The sequence below is a fragment of the Sinohyriopsis cumingii genome, chromosome 11, assembly GCF_028554795.1.
Source record: "Sinohyriopsis cumingii isolate HCF-2022 chromosome 11, ASM2855479v2, whole genome shotgun sequence".
NCBI classification, from domain to species: domain Eukaryota; kingdom Metazoa; phylum Mollusca; class Bivalvia; order Unionida; family Unionidae; genus Sinohyriopsis; species Sinohyriopsis cumingii.
Window position 1 is genome coordinate 70,522,064 of NC_142971.1, and position 19,722 is coordinate 70,541,785.

General features: G+C 36.6%; 1 long non-coding RNA gene across 4 annotated transcripts in view; it reads right to left on the reverse strand.

Annotated features, from left to right (window-relative positions):
• Positions 1-9,814, reverse strand: part of LOC149788679 (uncharacterized) — a 42,169-nt gene extending 32,355 nt beyond the window's left edge. For 3 of the 4 annotated variants that reach the window (XR_016424196.1, XR_016424195.1, XR_016424192.1), the window contains exons 1-2: positions 9,697-9,814; positions 801-977 (exon numbers count right to left, since the gene is read on the reverse strand). This is a non-coding gene — a long non-coding RNA (uncharacterized LOC149788679). The remainder of the gene's footprint in view (positions 1-800; positions 978-9,696) is intronic. The other variant, XR_016424194.1, reaches the window with a different exon arrangement.
• Between the last annotated feature and the right edge of the window lie 9,908 nt (positions 9,815-19,722).

Consider the following 19,722-nt stretch of genomic DNA (forward strand, 5'->3'; position numbering starts at 1 on the left):
TTCTGTATGATTGTAAAATTATCAAGTCTGGTAAAGTGTGCCTCAATAACGTGCACCCAAGCATGCTTACAACATAGGTCATGCTCAGAAAAGGAGCCAAAGGTGGTCAATTAGTTTAAAATGCTCGCTTTTATCAATCACGACCATCTCATCTCATCTATGTGGGTTCAAGACTCTGCATCAGCCTATTTGTGTATGACTGAGAAAGCTTGCCAGTAGCTTCCAATAGGTTAGTAGTTTAAACTAGGTGTGATCAAATTTGGTAAATGAAACCTTGATATATTGTTCAGATCTATCTTCAAATTTGAATTTAGCTTAATCATCATAATGAATGAAAGGAATAAAAAGGCTGTGAAAATATAAAGAGAAATGTAATCACTTTCATTTATCACTACTCAGAAGTAGATTGAGTTATATCCCTTTATATAGCCTGCATATCTTTCAAAGGCTAAATGAGCTGAATAAAGCAAGTGCCCTATTATAAGAAACAACTTTTAATAACAGACATTACCCAACATGTCATTGGTTATTAAAGTTTAACTACCTCCAATGGTTGTTATGGTTTCAAATGTCATCATTTGGTAAGAAGATCTTCACTTCTACATGAATCAGAACAAACAAATAATATAAGATTTCTAATTTGTAATGGCAAAAAACAAACTAAAGTTGTAAATAGGATTCTGAAGAAAAATGAAAATATTATGCCAGGACAATACAGTACTTCTTCACTATAATACTGTCGATGACATGCATAGAGTATACAGTATCACCTTAGAGTGAAACCTAAAGACTGCACTTACCATCAGTTGTATCAAAAGCATCCACAAACCAGGCAATGTATTCCAGCAAGACGAGAAAATATGATGCAGGCCCATCTGAGGTACAGCAAGGCAACAGGAAGTCAGACTACTGCAAAGGACCGCTAGACTCCAAGGGCGAACACTCCATTGCGCAGGTCTAGCAGGAGTCAATGGACACTGCAGACAGAAAAGATTATCTTAATTCCATGTGCAGAATGACACTGCTCAAAGACACCATGAGGAACACATGGTACAGAAGGGAAAACTAGGTGTGTGATGTGATGTGATGTGATTTTGATTTTTAACGTAGCTTTAACAATTTTTCAGTCATATCGCTACGATGTCTGCAATGTGACAGTTTATAGTGATGTCTAGCACTGGGGCATCATGCTGCAGACATGTAGCATGATGTCCCACCCAGTCACATTATCCTGACACTGGGCCGACCAGTCCTAACACTAACCTCCTAATGCTGAGCGCCAAGCGAGGTAGCTGTTAGTACCATTTTTGTAAGTCTTTGGTATGACTCGGCCGGGGATCGAACCCACGACCTCCCGCATCCGAGGCGGACGCTCTAACCACTAGGCCATTGGAGCGGTTGGAAAACTAGGTAACACAATGCATGTTATGCGCATTGTTGTGTTACATACAACCACCTGAGAAGACCTATGGTGAGGTCAAAGCAGTTTTCTCTCAATATGAAGACACAAATAAAGAAATTATAAGGCAAAATAAAACTTCAAAAATCTCAAATAAAATAACATGAAACAACTTACTAGCTGAGAGAATGAATGCATGTGTGTGTGTGATTTGGATTTTTAACATAGTTTTTAACAAATTCAGTCATATCACTAAGATGTCTGCAGTGTGACAGTTTATAGTGATGTCTAGCACTGGGGCATCATGCCACAGACATGTAGCATGATGTCCCACCCAGTCACATTATCCTGACACCAGGCTGACCAGTCCTAACACTAACCTCTTAATGCTGAGCACCAAGCGAAATAGCTGTTAGTACCATTTTTATGTATCTTTGGTATGACTCGGCCGGGGATCGAACCCACAACCTCATGCATCTGAAGTAGATGTTCTAACCAGTAGGCCACCGGAGGAGCTGAGAATGAATGAAAGGAAGGAAGGAAGGGAGGAATGTCTTTAAGACAGCAGTGTCATACCAGAATAATCTAGCAAAATAAATACCACACTCTTTTTCTCCTCCTTGCTCAACACAATCATCCATCCATCCATGCATGGATGCCAGACATGATTTTGATATGGATGTGGGTGGGTGCATAGGACATATCATGATACCCGTATTATTCCATGGTGCAATTTCAATTTTATCATGCAGTCTGGAAAGGCACCATGCCCAATGCAATGACCATAACCTTTGCAGTACTGCCTATTGTTGTTAATGGAACGAGGTTCTAGAATCACTTGATCAAATATTCACTAACTATTGCGGCATAAATGGGAATATTCAGACTTCTCAACTTTACCATTAATGTCAGTCTGTGAACATGCTTTTTCTTCCATATGTTTGTCTCAGGATCTGTATATGACAACAGGCCATATAACCAACTGCATGTTACATTTCCTGTCCATATTATACAATCATTATTATGTGCTGGCACATAATTTAAATATTTTTTAATGAACTGGAATTACTAATTGTAATCTGATTTCTCAAAGCTGTCACACAAAGAGGCTTCTGCAAAAAACAAAACACTATTGATGAACCCATTTGATTGGAATCCACAGTTAAAATTGCATTTGGACACAATAAAAAAACAATCTAGTTATTGTACTGCCATCTTCCTTGATGTGGAGAAGGCATATGACATAATGTGGACAAGAGGGTTGATATATAAAATATGGAATAACTGGCAATATGTACAGATAGATAGCCAACTTCTTAAGTGATATAAAAATATAAGTCTGCAAAAGACAAGATAACTTTGAACAACAAACATTAGATAACGGCACCCCACTTGGGAAATGTAATTAGCCTGACACTATTTAACATAATGATAAATGACTTGAAAAAAAACATTGACCCAAAACACCTTGACTTAAAACAATTTGCTGATGACAGCAGCATATGGAAAGTAGGGAAGCCCACAAGAAGTGCAGTAACTCAACATCTACAAAAAGGGCTAAATGACATGTGAAAATTGGCAGATAAGTGTGGATTTAAACTGGCAGCAATAAAGACCATTGGCATGGTGTTTAAACCAGCAGGCAACCCGCCCCCAAATAAAACTAAACCTAAACAGAGTGTCTGAAAAGCAAGCAACTTTCTTAGGCACGATTCTCGATGAAGAACGCTCGTGGAGAGCCCACATCAACAAACTCGTGAAATGATGCAGTTGGGATATCGACTTGCTCAGCAACCACAGTGGCACTAATTTGGGAGCTGTCCAAGGGAAAATCAAGACCTTTTACTGGCCTCTAGGAAGACCTAAACTTGACTACGACTAACAAGTATATCGATCAGTAAATACTACATTACTCAGGAAATTAGATACAATCCGATCCAAAGTGCTACAGGCGTGCTCAGGAGTACTTAACACCAACACATGAAATTCAGATACTACTGAAGAATCCCCACTATAACTAAGGCGAAAAGAAATGATGCTCTGGTACTTTACTAGAGTGTTAGTTCATGACAATAACCACCTCACACTCAAAACCCTTGCAAAGTGCAAAAAACCATTCTGCAAAAGAATGATAAGTACAATACCTTGCAGAAAAATAATGGCGGACATTAGGAAGGAATTAAAAATCCCAGAGATCAAACCAGAAAAAAATAATACTATCAAGACCACCTATCAAGACCACCCCATGGACTTGTCCAATGCCTCAAATTGATTTAAAATTCCAAGAGGAAGTAAACAGGACAACCAGGTAGACCTAAGGGGAATAACTCCAAACTACATAAAACACAAGTATGAGGCCTACACCAAAATCTACACAGACAGGTTGAAAACAAAAAATTCCAAATTAAACAGCCACAGGCATAGCCATCCCGCAATTAGGTGTTGCATTAGGACAAAGACTAATAGACGAATGTGACATAGATGCTGTGGAATTCATGTCTATAATATCAACTCTAACCCACATCAAAGCAAAACCAATACCAAGAGCAGTAATACTGAGTGACTTGTACAGTGTCCTCCAATTCTGGCATCCGCATAGTCAAAGAGTAGACCAAATATGATAAACTACACAAGTTCCCTATTCAAAGACAAACAATTAGGGCTAACTGATAAAAAAGTAGAATTTGTATGGATCCCTTCCCAGATAAAAATTCCAGGAAATGAAAATGCTGATGCAGAAGCAAGAAACAATCTCAATGATCCCATAATTAAACAGCTTGTTAACAGCGTCACTGAAATATATAGCATGATCCAGAATAAAATAAATGCATTATAGGAAGACAAATGGGACAAGTTGACCATAAGTAAACAATCACACAATAGAGAAAAGAAAGCAATCAGGAACAGAAAATACTCCACTCAACATTCAAACATTCATACAATGCAACCATAATAAATAGGATAAGAAGGAGCAGAACCCTATTGGGAGGGTGCACAGGAAAATACATCAAGGGACTCATAACACAACTGCCCCCACTACCCAACTCCGAAAACACTCAAACATGTGCTAAACACATGCCCTTACTACGACATATAAAGGGTGGAGCTACGTATCAAGCAGAAAAACATAGCGGAATGTAACACATACTTGGAGTTACTTGAGGCCAGAAACAAACACCTAGATGAACATGCAATAACATCATAGAAATTATAAACAACATAGGAAGAGAGGGCAAATCTGCAATATATATATATATATATATATATATATATATATATATATATATATATATTGAAAAGAATAATAATGACCATGTAAAAAAGGGTCAGAGTGGTTGAAAGATACCCAGTTCTATAGCAACGGCCTAATCTAAAACAGCGGCAGGGACCAAATAATGCGAAGTCAAAACAACTAAAGTTAATAGACATCCCAAAAGCATCGCACCTGAGTAACTTTCTCTGCCGCCCCAGCCTTGACAAATGGTCGTAGTGTTCACAAGACACAGACATACAGCAACAACTCAAAGAAAAATAGACGCTGGGGAAAAAAAAGGAAATAACAAAGAAAAAGAAAAGCCTAAATATCTAATTAACAGAAACTAACTCAGCAATAACACCAGCATTAGGTCACAACAGGTGGCAACTAAAACTAGGGATAGCTGAAAATACCATCCCAGAATAGGAAAGTTGAGGAAAAAAGGGGAAGATCTCAATCAAATATGCCACATTAGGGACAAAAATAAGCAAATAAGCTTCAAAAGTCCTTGAACCAAATGGTCAGTCAGGTAAGGAGTGTGTGTGTATGTGTGTGTGTGGATTTTTTAATGTACAGACAAATAGCATGATGTCCCACCCAGTCACATTATCCTGACACCAGGCCGACCAGTCCTAACACTAACCTCTTAATGCTGAGGGCCTAGCAAAGCAACTGTGAGTACCTTTTTTAGAAGTCTTTGGTATTACTTGGCAGGTTCGAACCTGCAACCAGCTGTATCCAAGGTGGATGCTCTAACCACTAGGCCACCAGAGCGGTAGGTAAGGAGTGATATGGCAACTGAGACCCAAGATCAAGGAACCAGCAGGGCAGCAAGAGTGGCAATAAAGATCAGATAGAAAACAACAACAACAACAAAGGGAAGAAAAGTACGCCAAAAGAGCATCAGGTACAGGAAGAGAAGCAACAGCAAATAAAGCGAGAAAAGAACACCACAGCCAGACAAGGGAGCTGCATCAGATATCAAGAACATCAGGAGCAGAAATGCAGTACAGTAAAACCTGTCTTGAAACATCACCTCTTTTGCCAAACAATATGGTCTCTCAAGACAGGTAACAAGGCTATATAATCAATAAATTTGTGTAATGAGAGTGTGGTCTTTCAGAACAGGTGGTCTCACATAGTAGTGGTTGTTCAAGACAGGTTTTACTGTATTAAGAACATACAAAAAGAGAGAAAGACAACAAGGAAACAGTACAAAGCAAGGAAAGTAGCAGCCAGAGGGGAAAAGCAACTGCCATCCCATAACAAAGAAACTAACCACCCCAAAATCCTTTTATAGAGAACAGAAATTGACATCCCCAAACAAATATAAAAAAAACAAAACCCAAACCTGAATACCCACCCCTCCTCCATCCCACAACCCCAATTGAAACACAGTAAAGCAGTAAAACAGAAAAGCAACTGCCATCCCTTAACAATGAAAATAACAGCCCCAAAATCCTTTCACACAGAACAGAAATTGCCATACCCAAATAAATATAAAAAAACCAATGCCCAAACCTGAATACCCACCCCTCCTCCACCCCACACAATTGAAACACAGTAAAGCAGTAAAACAGAAAAGCAAATGCCATCCATTAACAATGAAAATAACAGCCCCAAAATCCTTTCACACAGAACAGAAATTGCCATACTCAAATAAATAAAAGAAAAAACCCAAACTCCAAAATCTTACAGCACACTAAAGTAAAAGTCACGCAGGTCATGTATGCGTTCAACACCGACTATCTAAGTCTTTGGTGTCATTTTATAGAATTTGATTCTACATACTTTAAGTGGCAAGGATTCACTTCATTTGGATTCTTAAACATCCACAATCCTTCAGGTTATTATTTACACGCCCCAAAAGTGCATATAACAAAATCAATGTTAAGGTACATAGACATTTTTTAATGAAATTAACCTACAGGTGTGATTCAGTACAATCCGGATTGAATGTCGCACGCTGTGATGTCACAATGAAAGCTATGCAGATTAATAAACAAATTTGTACTACCCTATATTTGATGATTCTACTTTTCTTTACCCAAGTTTAGCATATGGCCACCATTGTAAAAACAACTGCGATCAATAATTTTCATCGTTAAGTTTCTTGATGACAGTTAAGGTGCACATCATTCAAAATTCATGCGGACTGAATTAAATTTGGTTAAATAAAAGTAGTGTCAGATTTTAAAAACAATTTATATTTAATTTAACATGAGTAAATACGCATACATAACCCATGTGACTTGTATTACACCAGAATAATACACACAGGACATATACACCTATAAATGACATACAGTACAGTATACAACTAGCTTCCCCCATCCCCCAAACAAAATTAATAATATGATATAGGGCTTTCATTCTGACCCAAGAAAATCCTCTTTAGAATACAAATTACGTGATGGCCCTGAAAGGATATCAACACCCAGATTAAGATGGCAAAAGTCAATGGCTGCTGCAAGCCAACATGATTAGGTATGAATTTACAGTACAGTATAGGCCAGGTTCCAGATATGGGAATGCTGATTGCTTATCCTGCTATTGTAATCCAAGGGACTTGATGTAGATACAGAAGAAATGTGGATAATGTAAGAAATGACAGAAGAGGGCAAATGACATACAGAGTGGCTCACAATCATCTGCATCAAATACTTGTATAGTGAAAATAAATGAGCTGAATGATCAAATATGGAACTGAGTTGTGGATAAAGTACATATCAAAATGCAACATATTTGTCAGCTCCTCAGTCACGTTCTATTACTGTTCATTGCAGATCTGAATTTGGTGAATCTCCCCCATTATCCATGTCAGGGTCAGATTTTAATCTTATCACACTCATCATCTGAGGTACCCAATGAAAAATGATATAGGAATACTGGTCAGGTGAGAACTGATTTAAAAGGCAGCCAAGTTAGGCTAAGAGTAAAGATTGGTCAGGTGAGACCAGGGTTAAAGGTCAGCCACATTAGATGGGAATAACGAATGGTCAGGTCAGACCAAGATTAAAGGTCAACAAGGTCTATCCCTTTACCTCAAACAAGCCTCTTTGGATGCCTCTACTCCATTCACATGGTTAAAAGCTGGTCAGAGACCAAGACTTCAAGTTGGTCAGGTACAACAAAAGTCAAATGGTAATTCCTACAAATAATGGCAAAAGATCTACTTCTGGATATTCTGACCTTCTTCAGTGTTATAAAGTTGTCTAGTCTGTTGCATCTGAAGATGGGGTTCAAACTAAGCAGAGGGTCCATCACAGAAGTTGTAGAGAGAATACAAGACATTATCAAGCGTATCCTTTGTTGTTTAGGTGTAACTTAATGCAGAGCTAAAGGAGAAGATGCAGACAGGTCAAAGCCTGGCTTATACACACTTTCATGTAGCAGCCAAGCAACGGAAGGACAATTATGATATGAAACAAGCATCCCATGTATACCAGCCTGGTGTGGTATCTCTACACACCAAGAGGTGAAGCAGTTTGTCCAAAGATGCAGAAAACATATGATGGACCATATTTGCTCAAGAAGAAGATGAGTTACCAAGATTATATGATCCATTTTGATGTTCATGGCAAACAGAAGGTCATTCATCATGACAAAATAAAACTATGTAGGGGAAACTACTCTCCTGAATGGATCCAAATTGTGTGATAGAAGCTACAAGATTCAGCCAAGGCATATGCAAGACGTGATAGAAACTCTAAGGGAGAAAACAGAACTGTTCAACGGTATAAAGGCAACCATGGAAGAGGTGTTACATATCATCAAGGGGAAACCATTTGAGAGCGATGAATTGGTAGATAGGAAGAACCTGCTGGTGAAGAGAACAAGAAGCAAAGAAGATAGGAGAGTAGAAAGAATAGATGAGAGATTCAAAGAAGAGGAGAAATGAAAGTTGACATCATAAACATTAAATTAATATAACAGTATATATAGTGAGGGAGAGCAATTTGTTTGTTTTATTATAACAGCTTGATCTTTTGCTAAAATTCAGTTACATTTTAAGTGTGGGAATTATTAATTTGGTCATATTAAAAATAGCAATACCAATGATTTTGACTAAGAGTGATATAGATATTTTTACATAAATCAACTTTAAAGACTCTTTATTTAGTACCTTTACAATGTAGCTGAATTAAGTATTCACTCCCAAGCAATACATCCCATGACACTGAATTTTTTATATACTTTGCTTCAAATGATTTAATTAATATGCACAAGTTATGTTCCAGAAAAAGTGACACTTAAGTTCTCTCTATATATTGAATGCTGATATTCAATGTCAAAGTTTAAATTCATTTGATTTCTTGTATAATTATGAGTGTTCATATTACATGCAGGTCCAGTTTATGAGTTGTATGTTCACTTCTCTTTATATAACTACAGCTATATGTATGTTATATCTGAGTTCTAAATTCTCTTACTATCATCTATAGTTATTTCATCTTATCTGTGGATGATTCATACCGTTTCATTTAACTTTTATGTTAGCAGACTGACAGCTTGTGTTGTTATTGTGGTACATTCATATGGCAGTAAACAATTAAATTTATTTATATAAAGTGTTCAGTATAATTTTACATAGCTAGTTATATCTATGCATGACTTGATTTCTCAAGTCACAGTCAATAGCATGTATCTCTTAGTGTGGTAGTCAAAAAGGTAAGACCTTGACACCAACATGTGCTATGTCTTATTGTAGACTATTACTGTGGATATTTTACAGATCCTGGTTTATTTACTGCAGGCAATATATGTGTGGGGTTTTTTATATTGTATTTGAAGGAATTCATTATATATTTGTTTAAAATGTTTATTTTTCTAATCAAGGCAAATATCTCATATTGGAATTATTTTATGTTTGTGAGGACACTTCACCTTAAGCAGAAGGTAATGTAAGGATTTAGGATGTTTACAGCAGAAGTTACGGGGGTGGGGGGGGCATGTCGATGTGTGATGAGCATGTTTTTAAGAACAATCAGCAATGAAATTGGTTGGCAGCGAATGCAACCAACTCAAATGTTATAAATACCTGTATCAGTTACATGATTTTCTAACTGTTTATTGCATTGAACCTGCGGTTGGCAATTGTTATTGTTGCTGTTACTTCACAGACTAATGAGGTTTTTGACCTCATTGCAGTGACCTCGCCAGGGCTTACTTCCGGGTCATTCCTAGTTTTAATTTGCGCTTCCAAAATTTCCGAAGTTTTGTTGAAAACTTTGTTTTTATATTTCTCCACAAATAAATTGTGTTCCGTGTGAAATTATATGTAGCTATATTAAATTTTCTAGTATTTCAAATTTTAATATATAAAAAAATGCTGTGATTATAGTCTATTTCGAATAAGGAAGGGGGAAGTAATAGATAAAATCATTACGTATAAATTTTTTTTTTTAACATTATCAGCATGCAGTTTTAATTTTTTCCTATTTCTGTTTAGTGATATGAAATTATCATTTTGATTCCATTCTAACATTTATTTCAACTGTGGTAATTTTGATTTTAGTCATCAACCCACGTTTTATTTTGTTTATTTTACTGTGACTGTGCCAATATGGTTACATTAAGTAAGATGATAGCTTAAATCATTTTATTTCATAAGCTTATTGTTTAGTTATATATATATATATATATATATATATATATATATATATATATATATATATATATATATATATATATATATTGTTGTTAAGTTTGTATATTTTTGCGCTAAGCTGATGAACCTAAACTCCGAGTTGGCTTATTCATTAATTTTGAGATCCATATACACACATCCATTCATTTCTTTGCAATACAACCACAGATAACTATATACATTTACAATGCTGACAGTCGCTTATTAACACGCTACGGAATGACGTCACATGAAGGTTAAATCAAATTTAGAAGTACGGCTCGTACCGGTCCCACGCTTAAAATGTCTTTTATTGTATGTGAATATCCGTAAACATAATGCGGTCGGAGTCCCAAATTTATTATCAAAGGTAGACATAGTAATAATATTTTTATAGCTTGCATATGTTGACTTTAAAAATATAACTATCAACTTGAAAGTTTAAAGTGTTAAAACTATTTTTAATATTAATTTTAAATTTAAATTTAAATTTGTAGCATTGTAGAATTTGATTTTCTTAAATTTTGAAAATATGTCTGTATTTATTGTCTATGTGCTTACTATTATCATCATATATATATATATATATATATATATATATATATATATATATATATATATATATATATATATATATATATATATACACACTTGTGTAATCATTCTTAAAAAATCACACACACAAATACGTATATATATATATAAAATAATAATAATAATAATAATATTCACCTGTGATACTGGGCAAAACTCACATAAGTATTACATTTTAAGGGGTTTCTTTGCTCACATAAGTAGTAAATTTTAAGGGGATTTCTTATCCAAACTATAACATTTAACTTGGACGACGGCATGATTTATACCCCTCCCATACTCCACATCAGTTTAAGCAAATACGAAAACAGCATTGTTGAGGCAACTCGAGGACCTATCATGGAAATCATAATAGTCGTGAAACAAAAATATGGTTGTCTCAGAAACAATCCCATTTCGACTCACTACTGCTGTATTTATTATATTTTACCACACAAAATTTTACTATTCCTGTTTTTGACATTCAAACAAAATTTACTGTAATAACCAATCTAAAAAATTCAACCTTGCTAAAATCAACCTTATCCGACATTTTAGATCGTAACGCGAATGTATTGATGCCATCAGAACAATATTGCTTATCATCAAAATTACACAGACCAGATTGCATGATAACATCAGTCTCAATTTTATGACAATTTGAACTTATTGGCATCATCTCACCATATCCAGAAAATCTGTTATGCGCAGCTTTATAATTATTGAATTCTACCATCTTACCTACTACATTTCTGTTGGTGCTTTTTGCTCGTTTTCTTTCTTTTTTAAGCTTTATTATCTGACAGTTTTAAGCAATATATCTTACTTCGCAATCCGATAAGCTCGACGATAGGAACACAATTAGTTTCATCCTTAAACTTCCCTATAACTTTTTCGTTATTGCCACAGTGAAATCCACCGTTTTCGAATAATCTGAAAGATCAAAAAAGTCTCGGCAATCGTAAAACTCTTGATAAATGTCGTCATATTATATCTTGTACATTAGCGAGTCAGTGTCTGTAAATAACATTTCTGCATCATGCCACATAACCTTAACTAAATCGTAGTGGAAACAGCACATTAACTTCCTTGAAATCTCAAATACTGCCATACTAGTATAAACTGGCCTGTTCAATTTCAAGTTTGTCATTCTTCATTGAGCGGCTACTTGATTTTCATTAAATATTTTCTAATAAAAAATATCAACCGATGCAACAAGTTTCTTACGAAGTTCCACTTTATTAATGATCTCAATATTTACTCGCTTTCTGATATTTTACATAGTTGTGCCAAAGACGCTGTTGTTCATAAGCTGAAAATATTATTTTTTTCAATTCTGTTTTTGCAACTGCTCCTCTGCTAGTATTAACGTCGATATAATCTCTCATCTAACGTGAATGATTAAATTTTAAAATTAGATGAACTTTTCTTAGTATCAAACCATGATCAATTGCCAATTTCGTGTCTTTGTTATGCAAAACGCATCTCCGTTTGTTAAGCAGATTAGGAACTAGTTTGTGAAAACGCATTTAAGCTGCGAATAATTTTGTTGTGTTTTTGATAATAAACTATAGTCGATTAGTATTGATTCTGGATAATATGGATAATCATTATGTTTCTCATGAAGCTTAAATGGATAGTCAAGATCAACTTCAACAAAATATCTAATGTCAGGATGCTCACATCCCGCTGTTATGATTATATCAGTTTCATCAAAAACTGTTTTTCACTGATCCATCTGAAAGCACCAACCAGCATAGACTCGGACATGCCATATCCATACAGATTGTTGCTATCAGGATAGGTCATAAAACTTGATGTCGCTGTGTTATCATAGCATGGCAAATACTTATTATTGGCCTTTGCATATGTTTTTGCTATGACGCTTATTCCACCTCTGATTCCACGCTCGATGAAACAGAACATATCAGCGTCTGTTAACAACTCCAATTTTATTTTGCTGTGTTTCAGTAATGCATCTCAGCTTAGTCCCGGTGCATAATAGCACCAAGCTGTGTCGAATCAGTAGTTATTAGCGCTGACATCTTTGAAATTTTCAAATATATCTGCGAGCAACAAACATTTGTGATAAGATACAAGTCATGATAATCACCGAAGTTTTTTACAGACGAACAAGTCCCATATCGATTTAAAATAAGCAAATCATCATCTCTGACACTCTCAAGATTTAACCGAGAATAAAACTTATCTTTGTCAGGTAAACGTGTTTCATAATATCTATCCTAATTGTCAAGATATTCCTATGGAAAGATACCTTTTCGTGTCAACAACCTTGACTTGTCACCGAAATGTTCAGTCAAATTATCAAATTTATCGCAGCATTTTACAAGCTCATCTAACGATGCTGCCATAAACTGCAAACTATTAAGAAATCTCAACGTGCCGAGTGTACTGACACATAGTTTTTAGTGTTATTTGGGATGCACTTTATTTATCGCTGTTATTAAGTTTTAGGGGGTTGATAATATCTTTGTTGCCGAAAGCCTCGACGATAATATGAGAATCATAACCACAAAAATTGTGAAAGACAACAGGAACAAAATTTGGTGCGTTATAGTTTATATTACATCTGTCATGAGCTTTACCGCGATACTTTCCTGTTATATGACAGTGGTCTTTTACTCAGTCTTAAACGCCTGCTTAAAAATATGACAAATTTCTTCTGCAGCAAAATTGGCTTGTTGTTTTAATGTCAGAGGTTTTATCGCTGTTGTCTTAACGAGTAACATCGGGATGAAATTAATCTCCTTGATAAGATGTTTCAGATGCCGAACAGCAGGATCCACTCCACGATAATTTTTTTTATTGATTTTAAAAACGTTTACTAAATGAATAGAAACCTTTATATGCTACTGCACAATGAATATGTTCTTGAATTTTTCTTGTCTACGATTTATCAGGGGTGTTTTCTGCTCCTGGTACAGGAAATAGAATAGACTAGAAATCTGCGTAAATAGCAAACGGCACTTTCAACTTGTGTCTGTAGTTTGTAAATTGTAATATCCTTTCATCTTCGCCAGGCATATATATCCGCTGTACGTCAGAGCAATACCAGAGATGTCGATCAAGTTCTTGGTAAGACTTAGAGCCGTGCAATCATCTGATGCAGAAATATTTTTTCTTTATGCTTGTTGTACTGACTTACTACTAGCCCGTTAAAGTTTTTTTTTATCCATGATTAATGATTTTGATAAAATTGATTTATTGTTGTTTGTTATGCTCGATCACTGATTTACCTGGGATATATATTTCGTGATTCATCATAGACACCAAACACGTTAATGCCTCCTGTTAACAGGAGCTTGTTTTGTTTTTCAAATTTTGGAATTTGATTCTCATTCACAGGAATGTCAATCCCGCTAAAGTTTTGATTGTTAACATGGCAAATATATTTGATACTCGATAAGGATGATCTTATGCTGGAAATAATGCTGATAATATGAACTTGTTGTTTCCGCATTTTTTTTTTTTTTCATATTTACAAAACATTTCGCGTTATTTTATTTGGTAGTTCAACATACGAGCTACTCGCAATGGATTATATTTCATTCTGTGAAATAATATTTATGTTATTTCATCAAATCGCCAACCTGATCCTGATGTTGAGAACTCATCGAGTTTTCCATATTTCCTGAAATATCTTATCTGACAATGGCATAAAATCTGTCCCAGTTAAATTGCGATTTTGAGTTGATATAAGGATAAGCAAGTTCCTCGCGTTGTTGTTGCTCCAATGAATTATACACTACCAAACTACCCAGCAGCATCACTAATAAGGCAACCCAAACAACCCAAAACACATACCTAGGTAAAGGCAAGGGCCCGCTAAAACCCCAAAACAACCAACCCCCCCCCCCAACAAGTAAGATTAACTCAAAACAGAAAATAAAACATCAGAACCCCCAAAACAAAATTCACAATTATCATTCCATCGAACACACTACTATATACATAAGCAGCAGGTGCAACAGAATTACTAGTCTAAGTACCAATATCATTTTGACAGCACTGGCCAAAATTCACACTGGACAATTCAGACTGATAAGATCAAGGTGAAACTACCTGACTGTCCAATGCAGCAGAATTCAACAGGTGGAAAAATTCATCCAAATTGAAACTATAGGTGCAATAAAGATCAAAGTAGAGAGACACCATAGCACTCAAAGGAAAACAAGAGTCACTTCGAACTCCAAACACAGTGAAACCACAACTAATCTGGCTGAACCTACTAAAACCACTATCTTTAAAAAAGTAATAGCACTAAACGGATACAACAAGGACATAAACAATGAACTCCTTCTTCATAAACTCACAGCAAATGGAACACAGGCCATCAAAGTCTATCGTCTTAAAAATCAAAAGGACAAGAAACAAAGTAGTTATAGAAGCTATCGAGCCAATACCCTCAATAATAAAACTAGGGCAGTCAGGGGGTACCTTCTGCCCTACCAACCTAATCGCACTAAGGGCAATCACAAATAACAACAACACCAATCTAATTATCTGTGGAGACTTCAACGCACACAGTGAATTATGGGGAGGTAAAAAGAAAGATCAAAGAGGAAAAATGGTTGAAAAATGGACAACTGAGAACAATCTGGTCTTAAATGACGATTCGAACACTAGATTAAACCCTAAGGATGGCACTCTCTCAGCCATAGACGTAACCATCACTACCCCAAAATAGGCTGAAATCACAAATTGGTGGGTGGATCAAGAAGACACGTTAGAAAGTGACCGTTTCCACAATCAATATTCAAACAAAAACTCAACTCATTCTAAATAAAACCCCACCTAACTGGCGGTACCAACAGGCAGACTGGGATCAGTTCCAATTATTACTAGCTAGAGAAAATCCAAATAACTTAGAAAGCCCAAATATTGACATGTATTATGATAACATAACAGACACAATTATAGAAGCAGCTAACCGATGCATACCAAAGACAACTAATATCCAAAATAAAAACCCTATACCATGGTGGACTAAACAGTGCACTATAGCACATAAAGACCAAAAAAGAGCCTTAAATAAATATAAATGCACCAAAAATTCTATCTACTTCCAGCAATATAAAGATAAAGAAAAAGCACTGAAATAAACTATAAGAACTGCTAAAATTAATCTATGGCAAACCTTTTGCTCTAAACTGAATCTAAAATCAAACTCAAAACAAATATGGGACAAGATAAAAGCCATAAAAGGGAAAGCAAATTCCTCAGCCCCAAAAATTAAAAATGCTATAACAAATAAAGATAAGGCAGACATCCTAGCGAAGCATTTTTCGAACATGAGTAGCAACAATAACCACACCAGAAACTTTCAAGAACACAAAAAACTAATGGAGGAAACCCAAACTCAAATGTTTCAAGACCAAGGAACAAAAGAATCTCACCTAAATAGCGACATCACAGTACATGAATGGAAGATAGCCCTACGATCCAAAAACGAAACATCCTCTGGTAAGGATCAGCTAAGTTACATTATCTATAAAATAAAAAAAACCTACCTATCAATATAGCATTATCCATAATCAAACTCTTTAATGTTGTTGGCATCCGTTAGTCTCGAGAGACGATGGAACTGCGATCTGTCTTGAGCGAGCTCTTCTCAGGTGTTGACATCAATATCAAGGGCTTTCATGTTATGCTTACAGACATCCTTGAAGCGGAGATGTGGCCGTCCGATCGACCTTTTGCCAGAGGCGAGTTCCGAATAAAGAATGTCTTTGGGGATCAGTCCGTCAACCATCCTACATACATGGCCCACCCATCTGATGCGGCGTTGGCGCAGGAGTGTGATCATGCTGGGAATCTTGGCACGCTCGAGCACCTCGTTATTTGTTACTCGATCGCTCCAGGTGATCCCGAGTATGCGTCGGAGGCATCGCATGTGAAAGGCGCTCAGTCTTTTCTCTTGTGAGGCGTACAGAGTCCAGGTTTCACTGGCATACATGAGAGTGCTTAGCACGCATGCACGGTACACGGTGATCTTAGTGTTCATGGTCAGCATGCTGTTGTTCCACACTCTCTGCGACAACCTGGAGAGAGTTGTTGATGCCTTTCCGATCCGCTTGTTGAGCTCAGCATCGAGCGAGAGATTGTTGGTGATGGTAGAGCCAAGATACATGAACTGACTCACCACCTCAAGTTCGTAGTTGTTGATGATGATGCTTGGGGGGTCCGCGTCCTGAACCATCACGTTTGTTTTCTTTAGGCTTATGGTTAATCCAAACTCATCACATGCTTTAGCAAAGCGGGCCATCAGGTGCTGGAGTTCAGCTTCTGTGTGGGTGGCTAGAGCAGCATCGTCTGCGAAGAGCATGTCCCTGATGGTTACTTCACACACTTTGCTCTTTGCTTTCAGTCGTGCCAGGTTGAACAGTCTGCCGTCTGATCGTGTGTGCAGGTAAATCCCTTCTGTGGACATCCCAAAGGCGTGCTTGAGCAGGACTGCAAAGAAGATACCGAAGTCTAACAGTTTCTTCTGCTGTGTTTTGTTGTTCGCGACGTTCCTTCTCAATGCAGCTGTCGTTATAAAACATTTCTTTAGATCCTCTATTCGTTTAGCGTTCATTTTTATAGATACATGTTATATTAATTTTTGGATTGCTCTAACAATCTAAAAACTTGTCTATTCCACATCTAAACTTGTGATTTCGATCTCATGCTAGATTATCAAACAAAAAGAAATTGTGATTTCCTTGGTCAGTTGCCCTATGATAAAGTGCAGCAAATGTATCTATTAATATATCTCCGTACTGCTCTCGTGCTATATTTTCTAGGACAATGTTGTCGAGTCCAGTATATAACATAAAACAACCTGTATTTTGCCTGAGCAGTCGATCGACGTTATAGAAACCCTGTGCTAGATAAACTGCATTACATTTTCTGTTGCGCGACTATGAAAAATAAGATTTTATCTTATCCATTTCGCTGTTAGATTTGGGCGCTAATAAAATCACATCATCGTATAACGCTTTTCCTGCAACGGATCTTACAAATAAACAATATGTGAACGCTGAATTAAATGCAGTATCAGCATGTAATATTACTGCTGCGGATTTCGCTTATCTTAAAAAAAACCCAAGAGGCATAATTACGGGTGCGATCGATATGGTTGCCAATAAGATAACTTCTACGTATGTGCATGTTGCCTTATCCGATCATGTAAATAAACAGTATGTGGATAGTGTTGCCCAATCGTTTGCGATTGGTGGTAGTACAAACGGGTTAAAATAGTGTCGGTCACATCATATATCACTGATGCTGGAAAGATAATCTCTCTATCGTGCGCTCGATTCTAAAGCTCTCTTTCAAGCCTTCTCCCCTGTTTCAGCTATCCATTGTTTTCTCGTTCTCTTCTTCCTTCTTTCTTCATAACTCACCCACACTCTCTAGCTCTACCTCTCGTCCGTGCTATCCCACCCTTCCCTTTCTCTGTCTGTCTCTTGCTTTCTTTCTCTGTCGCTATCTCTCACTTCTACTCTCTCCGTTCAGCCTCCCATCCTCTTCTTCCCTTCTTCCTTCTCTATTCACTCTCCCTCACAATGTAACTATATTCAACTTTCCTCCCCCGTCCACTCTATCCATCGCGTCCCTTCGTGTCCCATTTTCCTCTCACCAACTTCCCTACCCTCACTCGCGATCTCGAAACTCTATCTTTCTCTGTCGCTCTCTCAGTCTCTAGCTCGCTCTCGCTCTTACTGTAAATTCAGTATACCCTTATTCTCACTCTCTGGCTCTTCCACTCCATCCCTGTATTTCTTCCTCCCTCACTTCCTTTATCCAACGTCGTATGTTTCTCTGTCGTCCCTTCACGTCATCTATAAGCCTCTCCTCCTAATCTCTCCATTATCTCTCCTTCACCCTCTCTTTCTTTCCTATCCATCTGATCAACTTCCTTCTCCCTCCTCTCTCTCTCTCTCTCTTTTGCCGTCTCTTTCTCACGCCTCTCTCCACCTATCCTCCATCACTCGCCACCTCCCACTCTTCCTCTCAAGAGAAAACGGGATAGGTCTTGGATGGAGGTTGGAGGAAGTTAAACGCAAAATAATGGGAATACAGCAAGTGAGAAAGGGAAGGATACAGTGGTTACTAAGGAAGAGTTACATTTATCAGTTGGAAGTGTCTTAGGTGCTTAAAGACAAAATGTTTTTGCTATCATCGCAAAACTGAGCATACAGAAGCCAAGTTAAGATAAAGGTAAATATATACACCACAGAGACAAATGTTGTTTATCAGCTGACATACAAATACAGCAGGTACATATAAAATCAATGACTCCACCGACTAAAATAAGACTAACAAAGTAAGACAGAGATGAAAAAATAATGCGTGTTGCAGTACGGTATGTATGTATGTATGTAAAATAATGCATGTTGAAATACGGTTTTATATGTATGTATGTAGGTAGGCAGGTATATATGTGTGTACGCATATATTCACGTGTTTACGAATATATATATATATATATATATATATATATATATATATATATATATATATGCATTCATGCATGCTGGTGTGCAATCGTATATTCGTGTGTTTACGTGTTTATGTGTGTATAATGGATGTACATGTGCAATTGCCTTCATGTACATGTCATATATGCATATATGAACATATATGTACAAATAAATGTATAATGTATTCTAGACGAAAATATGCATGCATGCATGCATGTAATTAAGAATGTATGCACAAATGTACGTATTTTGACAGGTAGTTAAATATACACACAGTGTGTTTGCAGATTTGTGCCTACTTCCCGAGTTACTTGTAAATACAGCCTTTTTAATTTTATAGAAAAATACTATCATTATATTAACCTCTTCTGTGGCC